We start from the raw sequence: 15,367 nt of genomic DNA, 5'->3' as shown, positions 1-15,367 counted from the left end.
ATCACAAATTAAATAAACGAAAGAAGCTATTAGTATTAAGTAAACGAGTTAAATTAATAGGTCAAACATGGTCAAACTTTAACAAGCTATATATATACACACTAACATATACTATAAGAAGCTATATATATAGTTAAAGTATTACAGTGAAGTGTGTTTGTGTGTGTGTATATATATATATAAGAACACGAAGCGCTAGGACCAAAGGGTCGGGTTCTTTTAGTGATAGACTTGGGAAGATACTAATTAGTATATATACTTTATCATCAAATATATCTATTTGTAAATTGATTCATCGACTTATAACTTACTTAGATGTATCGATGAATATTAATCGATGATTCATCAAAATGTCTCGACCTATATATCGATTAATCCATGTCATGCATTATTAGTGATGAACGAATGAAAAAAGAAGTTATTAGCATCAATTACAATATAGTGTATGTGTGTGTGTGAGAAATTACTCACATACTTAATTATAACTTAAAAAATTTACTTAGATAGATGCTATTATAATTTATTAATATTAAATAGTTAATATAATTATTTATAAAGATTATGCTTATAGTTTATAATTATTTATAATAATTGCATAGTTAAATAAAATAAATGCTTGTAGTTTATAATATATTTTTTATAGTTTATAATATTTTAAGAAAAAAAATACAAAAAAAAAAAGAATTTAATTTTTTTTTTAAAAAAAAACCGACCAAAGTTGGTCGGTTTTTGGTCAAACGGTCAACACTTAATGTACCGACCAAAATTACCGACCAACTTTGGTCGGTAATTCTCAAATCAGAGAATTGAAAAAAGGGGAAAACCCCCATTTCTCTGAAATTTTTTCCCCTCTCTTCCCTCTCCTTCTCTATTTCCCTCATATAAATTCCATTCCCCACCCCGCGTCACCACCGCCCAGCCCTCGCCGTCGCCGTCGCCGCTGCCACTGCCGCCCCTCTCCTTCTCCATCTCCTAAAAATTCTAGGTTTGAATTACAACCCATTTATTTATTATTTCTAGGTTTTGTTAATTAGTTATGAATTAGTTTCAATTGATTAGTGTTTCAATTATTTGAACATTGCATTTTATTGAGGATTAGGGTTTAGGTCCTTTTTTAATTAGTTTTATTAATTAGTTTTATTAACTAATTAGTTTTGTTAATTAGTCAATTAGTTATGAATTAGTTTAGTTTAGGGTATGGGTTGAATTTCTTTAGTTTAGTTAGTTTATGTTTAAACTCGTAGGATATGAATTGAAATTTTAGTTTTTAGGATTTGTTCTTGTGAATTGAACTTTTAGGATATGAATTGAACTTTTAAGATATGAATTGGACCTTTTGGATATGAATTGAACTTTTAGGATATAAATTGGTGTAATTAGGAAAAAATAATTATCTTGAATTAACTAAAAAAGATATAATTAATTTATAATTGTAGAATAAATTAATTTGTTCTTGTGAATCGAACTTTTAGGGTATGGGTTGAATTTCTTTAGTTTAGTTAGTTTATGTTTAAACTCGTAGGATATGAATTGAAATTTTATTTTTTAGGATTTGTTCTTGTGAATTGAACTTTTAGGATATGAATTGAACTTTTAAGATATGAATTGGACCTTTTGGATATGAATTGAACTCTTAGGATATAAATTGGTGTAATTAGGAAAAAATAATTATCTTGAATTAACTAAAAAAGATATAATTAATTTATAATTATAGAATAAATTAATTTATTCTTGTGAATCGAACTTTTAGGGTATGGGTTGAATTTCTTTAGTTTAGTTAGTTTATGTTTAAACTCGTAGGATATGAATTGAAATTTTAGTTTTTAGGATTTGTTCTTGTGAATTGAACTTTTAGGATATGAATTGAACTTTTAAGATATGAATTGGACCTTTTGGATATGAATTAAAATTTTAGGATATAAATTGGTGTAATTAGGAAAAAATAATTATCTTGAATTAACTAAAAAAGATATAATTAATTTATAATTGTAGAATAAATTAATTTATTCTTGTGAATCGAACTTTTAGGGTATGGGTTGAATTTCCTTAGTTTAGTTAGTTTATGTTTAAACTCGTAGGATATGAATTGAAATTTTATTTTTTAGGATTTGTTCTTGTGAATTGAACTTTTAGGATATGAATTGAACTTTTAATATATGAATTGGACCTTTTGGATATGAATTGAACTCTTAGGATATAAATTGGTGTAATTAGAAAAAAATAATTATCTTGAATTAACTAAAAAAGATATAATTAATTAATAATTATAGAATAAATTAATTTGTTCTTGTGAATCAAACTTTTAGGGTATGGGTTGAATTTATTTAGTTTAGTTAGTTTATGTTTAAACTCATAGGATATGAATTGAAATTTTAGTTTTTAGGATTTGTTCTTGTGAATTGAACTTTTAGGATATGAATTGAACTTTTAAGATATGAATTAGACCTTTTGGATATGAATTGAAATTTTAGGATATAAATTGGTGTAATTAGGAAAAAATAATTATCTTGAATTAACTAAAAAAGATATAATTAATTTATAATTATAGAATAAATTAATTTGTTCTTGTTTTATTTCTATAGATGGAACATCGTACTTGGATGTACAATAGAAATTATCCTAATCGACGGGGATTGCGGGAGGATTTTGTAGAAGGGGTTGATGACTTTATTAGACATGCAATGTCACTTCCACCATACCAAAGTGAAGGAGTAATTAGGTGCCCTTGTGTGAGGTGCGATTGTATGAAGTTTAAAAAATCGGAGGAAGTTAAGCTTCATCTTTATAGGAAGGGGTTTATAGAGAATTACTTTGTGTGGACTAATCATGGAGAGATCGATGGTAGCCGTGGGATATTTCATAACATGGTTGTTGGTGAAAGTAGTAGGTCGGTGGAGAATACAAATCTTGATTCTAGAATTCAGGATATGGTTGCGGATGCTTTTGGGGGTGAGCCCAATGAAAATGTTGAACAAACTCCTAATGATGACGCAAAATGTTTTTATGAACAGTTAGAGGAAGCTAGTCGTCCATTACGTGAAGGAAGTCCGCACTCTGAGCTGTCTGTTGCAGTTAGATTACTAAGTATCAAATCTAATTGGAATATTTCTCAAGCAGCCATGGACTCTTTCATTGACCTTATGAGCGAACTAGCTGACCCTAATATCAACTTACCTGGTGATTTCTATAAGGCGAAGAGATTGGTTTCTAAGTTAGGACTTTCGTCAATGAGAATTGATTGTTGTGAAGATGGTTGCATGTTATATTATAAAGATGATGCAACTTTAGACAGTTGTAAATTTTGCGAAAAGCCTCGTTTCAAGAGGCTTTCCAGCGGGAATATGGTCGCTGTCAAGGCGATGCATTATTTACCTCTTATACCTAGGTTAAAGAGGTTATATGCGTCGATGAGTTCTGCTCCTCATATAAGATGGCACTTTGAAAATAGAAGACCACCTGGTGTTATGTGTCATCCTTCAGATGAAGAAGCTTGGAAGCACTTTGATAGGACATATCCAGATTTTGCTAGTGAACCAAGGAACATTCGGTTAGGTCTGTGTGCGGATGGCTTCATGCCTTTTTCTATATCTGCGACACCATATTCATGTTGGCCTGTCTTTTTTACACCTTATAATCTACCACCTGAGTTGTGTATGACTAGTCCATATATATTCTTAAATTGTATTATCCCCGGTCCACGTAATTCGAAAAGTTTGATTGATGTATATTTGCAACCTTTGATTGATGAGCTAAAACAATTGTGGTATGATGGTGTTGAAACATATGACATATCAACCAAGCAGAATTTTAATTTGCGTGCTAATTTAATGTGGACTATTAATGATTTTCCTGCGTATGGAATGTTGTCTAGGTGGATGACTTCTGGGAAGCTAGCTTGTCCTTACTGCATGGAAAATAGTAAAGCGTTCACTTTGATACATGGCCGAAAGCAATCATGGTTTGATTGTCACCGTCAATTCTTGCCTGATGATCATAAGTTTAGAAGGATGAAAAATGCATTCAAAAAGAATAAAGTGGAATATTATTCTCCACCTCCGATACTTTCAGGTGAGGAAATTTGGGAGAGGGTCCAGAACTTCAGTAAAGTTACTGAGGCTCCACCTTATAGATTCCCCGGATATGATGTTAATCATAATTGGACGAAACAGAGTATATTTTGGGAGTTGCCTTATTGGAAGGATAATCTTCTCCGACACAACCTTGATGTCATGCATATTGAGAAGAATTATTTTGATAATTTGTTCAACACAGTGATGGATGTTAAAGGTAAGACAAAAGATAACCCGAAGGCTAGAATGGACTTACAAGAATATTGCAGGCGGCCTGAATTATACTTGCAGACAGCAAACAATGGTAAGGTGTTCAAGCCCAAAGCAAGTTACACATTCACTTTGGAGGAAAGACGATAAATTTGTGATTGGGTTACGAAATTGAAGATGCCTGAGGGTTATGCGTCGAATCTTGGAAAAAAAAGTAGATATGGAGGTAGGGAAGTTGAGCCATTTTAAAAGTCATGACAGCCATGTTTTCATGGAGACCTTAGTGCCTATTGCATTTTGTGGTTTGCCTGAAAGAATCTGAAAACCCATCACAGAGATTAGTTTGTTTTTCAAATACTTGTGTTCTACCACATTAAGGGAAGAAAACCTACTTCGGATGGACCAGAACATCCGTGTAATTTCTAGTAAGATGGAAAAAATATTCCCATGTGGTTTCTTTGATGTGATGGAACATCTTCCAATACACCTTGTACACGAGGCACGACTTGGAGGGCCTGTTCAATGCAGATGGATGTATCCCTCTGAGAGGTAATAGTATAAGTTTGATGTAATATTCTATTTTATTTGAATGTTCTTGGCTAACATGAGATTATGTAGGACAATTGGCAAATGCAAATAATTTGTTAAGCAGAGGAATAAGATTGAAGGATCTATATGCGAAGCCTATCTTGCAAAGGAAACTGCATATTTTTGTTCTTATTATTTTGAGAGTAACGTGCCATGTTCTAGGAATAGGCCCAATAGGCACACGGTCGAATGTGTGAATGATCTATTATATCCACCAATGTCCATATTCAATCAACCGGGCCGATGTTCTAAGGATGTTAGAAAGAGAAGTTTGAGTGATATGGAGTACAAGTCAGCTACACTTCATGTATTGCTAAATTATCCCGAAGTTGTACCATTTCTCAAGTAAGTATTGATTTATTAGTTATCAAAATGTAAAATTTACTGTGACTACATATTGATGCAACTACTAAAAATATTTGATATGTCACAGTCACTTCGTGGGTCAATTTGGCTAATGCTGTATATACGAGATTTGATACGTGGTTCAAATAGTTTGTAAGTGTGTGTGTGTGTATATATATATATATATATATATATATATATATATATAGTGAATGTATAAAAATTGATTCATAAGTTGTGCTAACTTATGAATTTTTTTAACTCTATGTAGGTAAATAATCCAAATAATGGTGTAAATCAATTTTTGAAAGATATATCTTGGGGACCTGGGCTTCAGGTCACAACAATGTCTAAGTACGTAGTGAATGGTTATAAGTTTCATACAAAGGATTGCTCTAAAAATAAAAATAGCAACAACAGCGGGGTGTGGGTTCAAGGTGGTGATGGCAACCAAGTTGGAGATATTGATTATTATGGTGTGGTCAAAGAAATATTACAACTAGAATATACAGGTTGGCCATATAAGAAATTGATACTCTTTAGATGCAAGTGGTTTGACCCAAATCCAACAAGAGGTACAAGAGTACACAACCAATACAACATAATTGAGGTTAATCATACGAGGGAGTATGATCGCTATGATCCTTTCATAATTGTACATAATGTTAGGCAAGTGTATTATGCTTCTTATCCATTGCGGCGGAATAAGTCCGATTGGTGGATTATAATAAAAACTAAGCCTGTAGGTAGGGCGGAAGTCGAGAATGTGTTAGATGTTGCATATCAAAACGATATCTCCAATGTTCACCAAATAGTGGACGATCAGTTAGAAAATGATTTGGAACATCCTGAACGCATATTGGAAGAAGTTGATATAAATAAAGTAACAATTATAGAAAATGAGGACAAAGAATCAACTGATGAAGCTCAAACAAGTGAGGACGAAGAATTCTCGGACGAGGAACAATACGTCAATGAGGATTAAAAAGTTGGTTTTTTAAAGCACTCTCATTTTATAGCTAGTTTCTTATATGTTTCAATATAAATGTGTATTATATTATGCAGATGGCAGGCAAGGGTCAAGGTAACAATGACCCTACTAGTTCTCGGGGTCGAGAAAAGGGTAGGAAGGGAAAGAGGAGGGTAGAAAATAATACTCCCTCTTGTCCACCCTTTTCAGAGATGCCTATGTCTTATCCTCCACCACACGGCTATACTGAGCTGCCACAGCATCACGAGCCGTACACCTTCATTCAGACACCCAGTCTTCCATCACAGGGCCATAGGACTATACGTCCGACATACAGTCCAGCTGCCTCACAGCCATCTGCATCACATCCACATGGATCACATCCCTACATATCACAGCCACATGGATCACACCCACCCATGTCACAGCCACTCGGGTCATAGCCATCGGTATCACATCCACTTGGGTCGCATCCAGCTATGTCGCAGTCATAGGGATCGCAACCATCTTCATCATCGACTCCATCTATTGCAGGCCTTCGCCTGCGAGGCATTAGCTCTGACCCGCCTACACTGTCTTCACATGCCTCTGATACACATGCTTTGGATGGTGATGACGAGGTAGTGCATTATGATCGATATGGCAGGATCATCATAGTCCCTGAGGGTGATGGGTAAGTGTTATTCATTATTTTTGCGTCTATTGATTTGTAACATTTTTACTAAGATATTAATGTGTTTTTATTGTTAAATTGCAGGTTCAGGCCGGGTAATAAGACTACGAGGATAATCACCAATGCCATCAGAAAGCTTTATGATGGCCCTTATGCGACTTGGACTGATTGCCCATTCTCACTGAAGGAGCAAATTTTCAATCAATTTAAGGTATAAATGTTCTTTTAAACAGTTTAATAATTTATATTTATGATTTTTTCATCTAATATTTAACTTTTGAAATACAGAGCAAGTGTGTATGGGAAGACCGCTATAGCGCGGAAGTGGTTATAAATTTTCATCATAAAGCTCGCAAGAGATTGGCGGATGCTTTCTCGGATGCTAGAAAGAAGAACAAGAGGCCTGGCTGGTTACTTGAGAATTTGTGGAATGATTTTCAAAGACAATGGCTTACCACAGAGTTCTTAGAGAGGAGCGAAAAAGGAAAGAAAGCTCGCGCATCCGAGAAGGGAGGCTCCTTGCACACTGGAGGTGCGATCAGCCTAGGGACAATAAAAAGAAGATTGGTACGTAATTGCTTAAATTATTTTACTTTTCTAAGTATATCTATTCTGTTTATTAACTAAATTAATTTATTTTCAGGAAAAGAAGTATGGGCGTCCAATGAGTCATGATGAGCTATTCAAGGAGACACATATTGTGAAGAAGAAGAAAGAGGGGGATCAAGATAGGTGGGTCGAGGACCGGGCCTCGACTGCATATGTAAGCTTTCAATTTTCTTTAAGTATTATAATTTACTTTTATAAAAATTTTGAAATACTGATTTAATTTAAAATAATATAGGGTCGCTACCAAAGTAACGTGGAGGAATTCATCTGTAGTCATCCAGCTGGTGAATCGGGTGAGCCAACCCAACCTTCGGACGAGGATGCTGAAAGAATATGGTTGGAGTCTGTTGGCGGTCCAAAATGGGGGAAGGTATACGGGCTTCCTACTAAAAACTTCCATCGCTATAAGTGTGGAATGCGAGGAATAGGGACTTCCTCGCAAGGCGAGCAACTTAATAGGGAGAGCCTCTCCGCTATGCGGGAGACAGTGACAAAGCTCACATCAGAGCTAGAAGCGGCCAAGGAAAGAGAAAGGCTTAGAGATGCTCAATTCCTTGGCATGCAAGCTCAGATCAGAACTCTCCTATCTAGTGGAGCTTTTCCGTTGCCCCGATCTCGTGAGTCATCACCAGAGGGTCGACCTCCACGTGATCGTTCCTCCCGTCCTGCTCGTGATCGTTCCTCCCGTCCTCCCCGTGATCGTACTTCCCGTCCTCCACAAGACCGTTCTCTATATCGTCTTGTAAATGAAAGTTCATCAGACGGTGATGATGATGTTGTAGAAAACACCCCTTGACTTTTATATACTTTGAACTAGACAAATAGAACCAATTTTGAACTAGTTGTAATTAGTTTTAACTTGGTTTTGGATTTTTATGTTCAATTGAACTTTAATTTGTTAGTTTTAAAGTATTTATTGAATGTTTTGGTTGTTGTTGTTGTTGTTGTTGTTGTTGTGTTGTTGTTGTTGTGTTGTTGTTGTTGTTGTTGTTGTTGTTGTTGTTGTTGTTGTTGTTGTGTTGTTGTTGTATTGGTATGCTGGCAGGTGGTGTAGCTGCCAAAACAGGCATTTTATGCCAAAATTAAACCCAGAAAAACCGACCAAAGTTGGTCGGTTTTTAATAAAAAAATAAATTATTCCAAAATACCGACCAAAGTTGGTCGGTTAATGAACATTGAATTCCCAGAATTCAACATTACCGACCAACTTTGGTCGGTATTTTGCTTTCATTGTTGAGATTACCGACCATAGTTGGTCGGTAATGTTTAATTTTAATTATTTTTAAAAAAATATATATTTTCAATTACCGACCAAAGTTGGTCAGTTTTTTTTAATTTTAATAATTAATAAAAAAACATAATTTAGTTAAACCGACCAACTTTGGTTGGTAAAATTAAATTAATAAAATATGTTTCCGACCAAAGTTGGTCGGCAAGTAATTAAACTTGTCAGATGGTCGTTTTAATATACCGACCAAAGTTGGTCGGTAATTTCCGACTAACTTTGGTCGGTAAGCCATTCCGACCATCAAAACACCGTCCATATCGTAATGGTCGCGTTTTGGTCGATAATTTGCCATAACCGACCAACGTTGGTCGGTTTTTTTGTCGGTTTTAGCGAATTTCTAGTAGTGATAATTGACGAAATATAAAATACTCAGCCTTAAAATGTAGATGAAATGATAGAGTTGACGAGTCTAGGAATAGGATTTTCGGGCACAATAATAATGAGATCAAAGAGCGAGAAAGCAAAATTGTATTAAAATTCTATATAGAATGTAGTGTGAGTTAGATAGAAAATTCGTCTCCCTTACAGTGATCATTGAGCTTATTATTTATAGCTATGAAGAAGGTACTAGGATCGTGCCCTTCTTTAATGTCAATTATGAGGAGCATTGATGAAGACGTCACTCTTAATGCTGTGGAATATTCCTCATTGAATGCTACCGGGCGTAGAGTATTCAATGTCTTCATGAATGTTATCTTTTCCGGTGACACACGGGATAACTGCGTCCGATTTTTCATCCTCCCGGCTTAGGTTCCACGTGTCCCCTTCTTGGGTGGCCACGTACCATAACATATTTTACCTAATACAGATAGTCCCCCTGCTTTCCGGTGACATAAATTTGTGTTACCGGGAAGTTGGTAGAAACACTCTTTTGGTGGGAATTACTATAATTCCTTTTGAAAGCCACTGACAGTTGATTAGACACCTGTCTCTCCACATTTAATGCCCCGAACACGTGTCTTCCCATGATTTAGCATGCCTTTTGCCGGTTATCGAGGTAATCTTAGGCAAGGATTTAGCCGCCAAAACATTACTTATACGTATCAACTTTCTCCTTGTATTCAACTTCCTTCATCTTATTTCGCCTACTGAGTCTTCATTTTCTTCAAACAGAAAAAATCCTTTCTCTTTATCGATGGCTTCCTCCTCAAAATGTATTGGTTCTTCAAAAGGCAAAAATAAAACCGACTACTTTGTTGCTCCAACCGTAGACTCCATCATACCAAAAAGACTCAATACCATAAAGGATTTTGAAGAGAAATTCCCTTCTGCTAACCCTCGTACATGGGCTGTTAGCAGGTACTCTTCTTCCATTCATCCTTCCAGTATTCCCGCTATGAAGGAAGCTTGTTGTTGCCATGAATTGGATATCATCGATCCCGATCTATCAGAGCGAGTGACCTTTCACAAGGAAGGTTTTACATACTTTTACATGTATCCCTTTACTTTGGGTGTGTTTTCTTTGAGTGGAGAGCTTGATTCCATGATTGTGGAATTTTGACTCCGCTATCAGGTGTACTTGGCACCGGTAACTCCTTCTGTGTAGAGGACGGTTGCCTGCCTTCGACGCTTGTGCCAAGAAACTGGAGAAGAGCTAACATTAGCGCACATGATAAATCTCTACTCCCCCAAGATTTTCCGGGGGGTATGATAAATCTCTGCAAACGAGGTCACCATGCTTTGTTGACTAGTATGGATGATGATAGTGACTGCGGGTGGACGGAACAGTTTACCACGGTTGCCACTAGCAGTATTATTCCAACAACAGCTTCATCCTTTCCGGCCGCTTGGAACTGCGCTCGTAAGATCTCTATTCCTTCTTTCATTAAATACTCTTCTATGGCCGTGTTTTCATTTTTCGTATGTTTCAACAACTCGATGGGTCCCACTAGTGGTGAAATACTTAGACCGGTGGGTTCAGAAAATTTTGGACGTCACAACGCCTGAAACTTGCTTGTGGAAAGAACTGGCCCCGAAATATGGGTGGAAGGCCAAAATCATGGTAATTTGAACTTACCTCGCTTCCATCTTTCTCTGCTTTGCATATCGATTAAACCCCTCTGACTTGTTTATAAAATTAGGTCTACCTTCGGGCTCTGTTACTATCCCCGAGGAGGATGTTTTGGCTGATGAAGCGAGGCTACTTCAGGAAGCTCTCACTCGAACAGGTATCTCTAGGCCTGTTTCGGGTGCAACCAAATCTTCATGGAGTCCTCGGCCAGAAGATAAGCAACCGAAGAGAAGATGTTCCTACGTGGCCGGGGAGAAGAATAAGCGGGCGAAGACTATTGTCCCCGAGCTATCTCCGGTGGTGATGACTCCTGGTCCTCCTTCCGGTACAGTCATAGACACTATCATGATTGATGACGATGAAGAAGCTAGTGATGAGGGAGCTTCACTTCATAGAAGGCGATGATCTGTATCATCTCAACAGGATGCTCAACCTGTTAAGACACACATACCAACCGAGGATGATGTCTCAGCCCTTTGGGGAGAATTTGATTTGGAAGATAATGCCAACTCCCGTTCTCAGGCCCTAATTGTTGTGCCAGGTACTGCGAGGCAGAGTACCGGGTCCTTGCCATCTTCGGTTGGTGAGTACCCAACATCCAGTGCTGCTTTTGACACAACTGTTTCTCATTCTTCTACCCCATCAACTTCATCACCACCTTCTCCAACGCCAGCAACTGCTACATCACTTCCATCTTCATCCATTCTTCCACCAGCAACATCATCTCCAGCGGCCGCAGCTGACCATGAAGAAGGTGTTCCTCTTCCACAATCCCGAGTTCATGGGAATTTAGGGTAAAATTATGCTGCCCCTTCTGAAGATCCTCAGATGAGGAGGAATATTACTCTTTCGATCTCTACCGGGTGCAATCTTCTTTCCCGGCCGGTGGAGCTTGCTAACTACCTGAAGCCTTTGGCTTCAGAGAAGGATTGGGAAATAATTTAGACAATCTCGGGAGAGTGTTTGTTGAACAATGCTATGCATAACATCGCAGCGGTACGTTTCTTTCTTCCTATGTTATTTCTCATACTTTTGAATGAATGTATTTTAAGTTTTGCCTCTTCTTGTTTTGCAGGACAACTTTTTTGCTTCTGAGGGCCTTCAAAGGTTGATTCGTGAGAAGGAAGGACTTACTTCTGAACAAGATCAACCTTTGGTGGAATGAGACCAAACCATTCTCCGTCTCTTAGAACTAGAAACCAGAGCCACCAAGGCCGACGTTTTGGAAGCTCATTTGTAGCAAAGCGAGCATGAAGTGATAACCCTCAGCCAAGAAGTTGGCCCGTTGAGGGCTAGATTTTATGAAGCCAATGCTAAATGGGTTGAAGTCCAGGACACCATTCTTGCTGCAATCGAGCGCGAGGCTGCTGCTGCTTCTGCTGAAAGGGTAACTAACTTGGAAGCAGCCTTGAACTCCAAAGTCAAAGAGCTTGCTGCCACGGGGGCGAAACACGCCCAGCTAGAAGAGAAGTACAGGAAAACTATCGAGCATAATAGGTTCTTTAGTTCAATTGTTCACGAGCTTGACGTCAGCCTTAAATCTATTAGGTCCGCTCGGGAAAATCTTTCTGCCGAGATAACCCAACTCAAAGAAGAACTCAAGCACCGAGAGGCTTTCCTCATTGTTGAAACAACTTATGCCATGTACATCATGAGGAGAAAAACCTTGGAAGAAGCCAAAGTTGGTATCATTGATATTGATGCCGAAATTGCTAAGGCACGCGAGCTTGAGTTAGCCGCTAAGGCTAGCCTTCCATCGAGTCCGATGTATCTGGCCCATCTGGTTCCGATTCCGAATTTTTGATAATTGAAGAAGAATCGGAGGGCGACGATGTTGAAGATCAGACTGGGGAAAATCTCGAGCCATCGGTGGAACCGTCTACCACTCCCGGGGGCGCGGACACTTCTCTTTCTCCTGGGCCCGAAAGTACTGCAGTTTAGGTTTACTTGTCTTTTCCCATTTTGTATTTTTTTGGCACGTTCTTGTAAATTAAGACATATTTTTGCTCAAATATTTGTTTGAGTCTTACTTTTCCTTGAATATCCGTGCAAGTTTTTTAACCCTTGTATTCTTTTAAGGATTCTGCGCATGTTTTTCTGTTCACATTTTTCTGTATGTGGTCTCAGATACATTTTCTTCGATGCACTTTGTTTCCGAGAATTATCCCTTTTACGTGAGGGTTTCAATAAGTATCTGCGCAAGTTTGCTTTTTGCGTCCTTTTCATATGCGGCTTCGGGTGTATTTTTTCCCGATAGCATTTTTTACTCCGGGCATAAATTCTTCCGGAACCAACCCTTTAACGTGAGGGTTTTTATAAGAGAGGGCCCTCTTGTGTTTACGGTGCTCTTGAAGAGGACGTCTCCTGTTCATTACGACACTAACATTTGAAGTACTTGTTCAACTTTGAAATGATAAAGTTAGTTCATCGTTCAGACAAGAAAAAAGAAAAAAGAATTCATTTTATTCCTTTTATTTCAAAAAATACATAAGCATCTTGCTATGCAAAAAGAAATTGCCATTACATGTGGCTATCTTGTACAACTTATTTCTGCGGGGCTGGCTGTGCAGTCCCCGGTCCCGATGAAGCATTTTGTTTCTAGATTTTCGTTCCCGATTGACGTGGAAGACATTGTTGCTGTATCCTCATATTATTCCCCCCATTGTTCGAAGGCGGAGAGTGCGAATTGGAACACTGGAAGTCTTGCACCCTCGAAGACTTCACCAATAAATTTCTAGGTAATCCTCCACTCGGCAACATACTTTGCCTCCCTTTAGGAATCCATGCTATCGAGTGAAAGAATACCTAACAGTCATCTAGTAGTTTATGCTCCTGAACGGTCGGGTAACCTCTATTCGGCAGCAAACTTAACTTCCCGGTGGTAATTCGCTATCGAAGCAAAGATTATCTAATCGTCCCCGAGTGGAAACTTGTTTGTTTGCTTATCAAAGGTCTTATCACTGTTGTCTTTGTAGTATGCTTTACGTCGCTGCCTCAATAAAAACCTTGCCAGAAAAACCCAATTGGGACCAAAACTGAACGAAGGGAAAAAGAGTGCAACACATACTTTCCGTTTGACTGTTGTTCGTCAGCAGTAATATCTTTTGAGGTGAGCCACGTTCCAGTTGTTGGGCAACTTGTCTCCGTTCTGGTTCTCCAACTCGTATGATCCTTTCCCAGTGATAGCTGAAACCCGGTAAGGGCCTTCCCATGTTGAGCCTAACTTTGCCGCATTGAGTTCCCAGGTGTTTTGAGTTACCTTCCTCAAGACCAAGTATCCTACTCTGACATATCGGAGGTTGGCTCTTCGATTATAATATCGCTACATTCTCTGCTTCTGAGCTGCCATCCCTGCACTCCTCAAGTAGCTCCCAGTTGATTAACATTGCTTTGTTATTCGATTCTTCGTTCGCCTGGAAATACCTTAAGGTTTTTTTCCTACTTCCACCGGTATCAAAGCTTATGCGTCGTACACAAGGGAAAAAAGGGGTTTCTCCTGTGCTTGACTTGGCCGTTGTTCGGTAGGCCCATAGAACCCAAGGTAATTCCTGGAAAGTTTGCCTGTCGCTGCTTCAAATCTTTTCTTGAGATTTTGAATAATCACTTTGTTTGTTGATTTCGCTTGACCATTTGCGCTCGGATGATAAGGTGAGGAGGCGATCCTCTTTATCTTCAAATCTTCAAGGAACTTTGTAACTTTGCGTCGATAAACTGCGGCCCATTATCGCATGTAATATCCTTTGGTATTCTAAACCTGCAAATTATATTTTCCCATAGGAAGTTGACTACTTTGCGTCCTCCAATCTTCTGATAAGGACCTGATTCCACCCATTTAGAAAAATAGTCAGTCAAAATTAAAAGAAACCTTACCTTTCCAGGAGCCGGTGGTAGTGGTCCGACGATGTCCATCCCCCACTTCATAAAAGACCATGAGGACAGAACCGAATGTAGGGGTTCTGTCAGTTTATGTACTAGTGGTGCGTAGCGTTGGCACTTATCACATTTTCGTACGAAATCTTTGGCATTGTTTTCCATACGGGGCCAGTAATATCCTGCTCGAATTAATTTTAGCACCAAAGAATCTGCACCTGAGTGGTTGCCACCTATCCCTTCATAGACTTCTTTTATGACATAGTTAGCTTCTGATGCTCTTAAGCATCGGGCCAACGAGCCTCAAAAGGATTTTTTGTACAATTGGCCTTTCTTGAACCTATATTATGCAGCTTTGGCACGTAACGCTCTTGATGCTTTGGGGTCTTCAGGTAACTTTCCATGATCGAGATAATCGATTATTTCGTTTCTCCTGTCCCAGACCAAACTAGTCGAATTCACCCCATAGTAACCATCAGTGTCCAAGACTGAGTTCATCAGTTGTACTACCATCCCTAGTTCCGTTCCCTGTATTTCTATCGATGAGCCCAAATTTGCCAATGCATATGCTTCCACGTTATCTTCCCTCGAGATATGAGTAATTGACCACTCCCGGAATTGCGCCAATAAAGCTTGAACCTTTACCACGTATTGTTGCATACGTTCCTCTTTGGTGTCAAAAATTCTGTAGACCTGATTTACCACCAACTGCGAATCACATTTGATTTCGATG

The sequence above is a fragment of the Nicotiana tabacum genome, chromosome 12, assembly GCF_000715075.1.
Source record: "Nicotiana tabacum cultivar K326 chromosome 12, ASM71507v2, whole genome shotgun sequence".
Lineage (NCBI taxonomy): Eukaryota > Viridiplantae > Streptophyta > Magnoliopsida > Solanales > Solanaceae > Nicotiana > Nicotiana tabacum.
Note: the sequence above shows the minus strand (reverse complement) of the source record.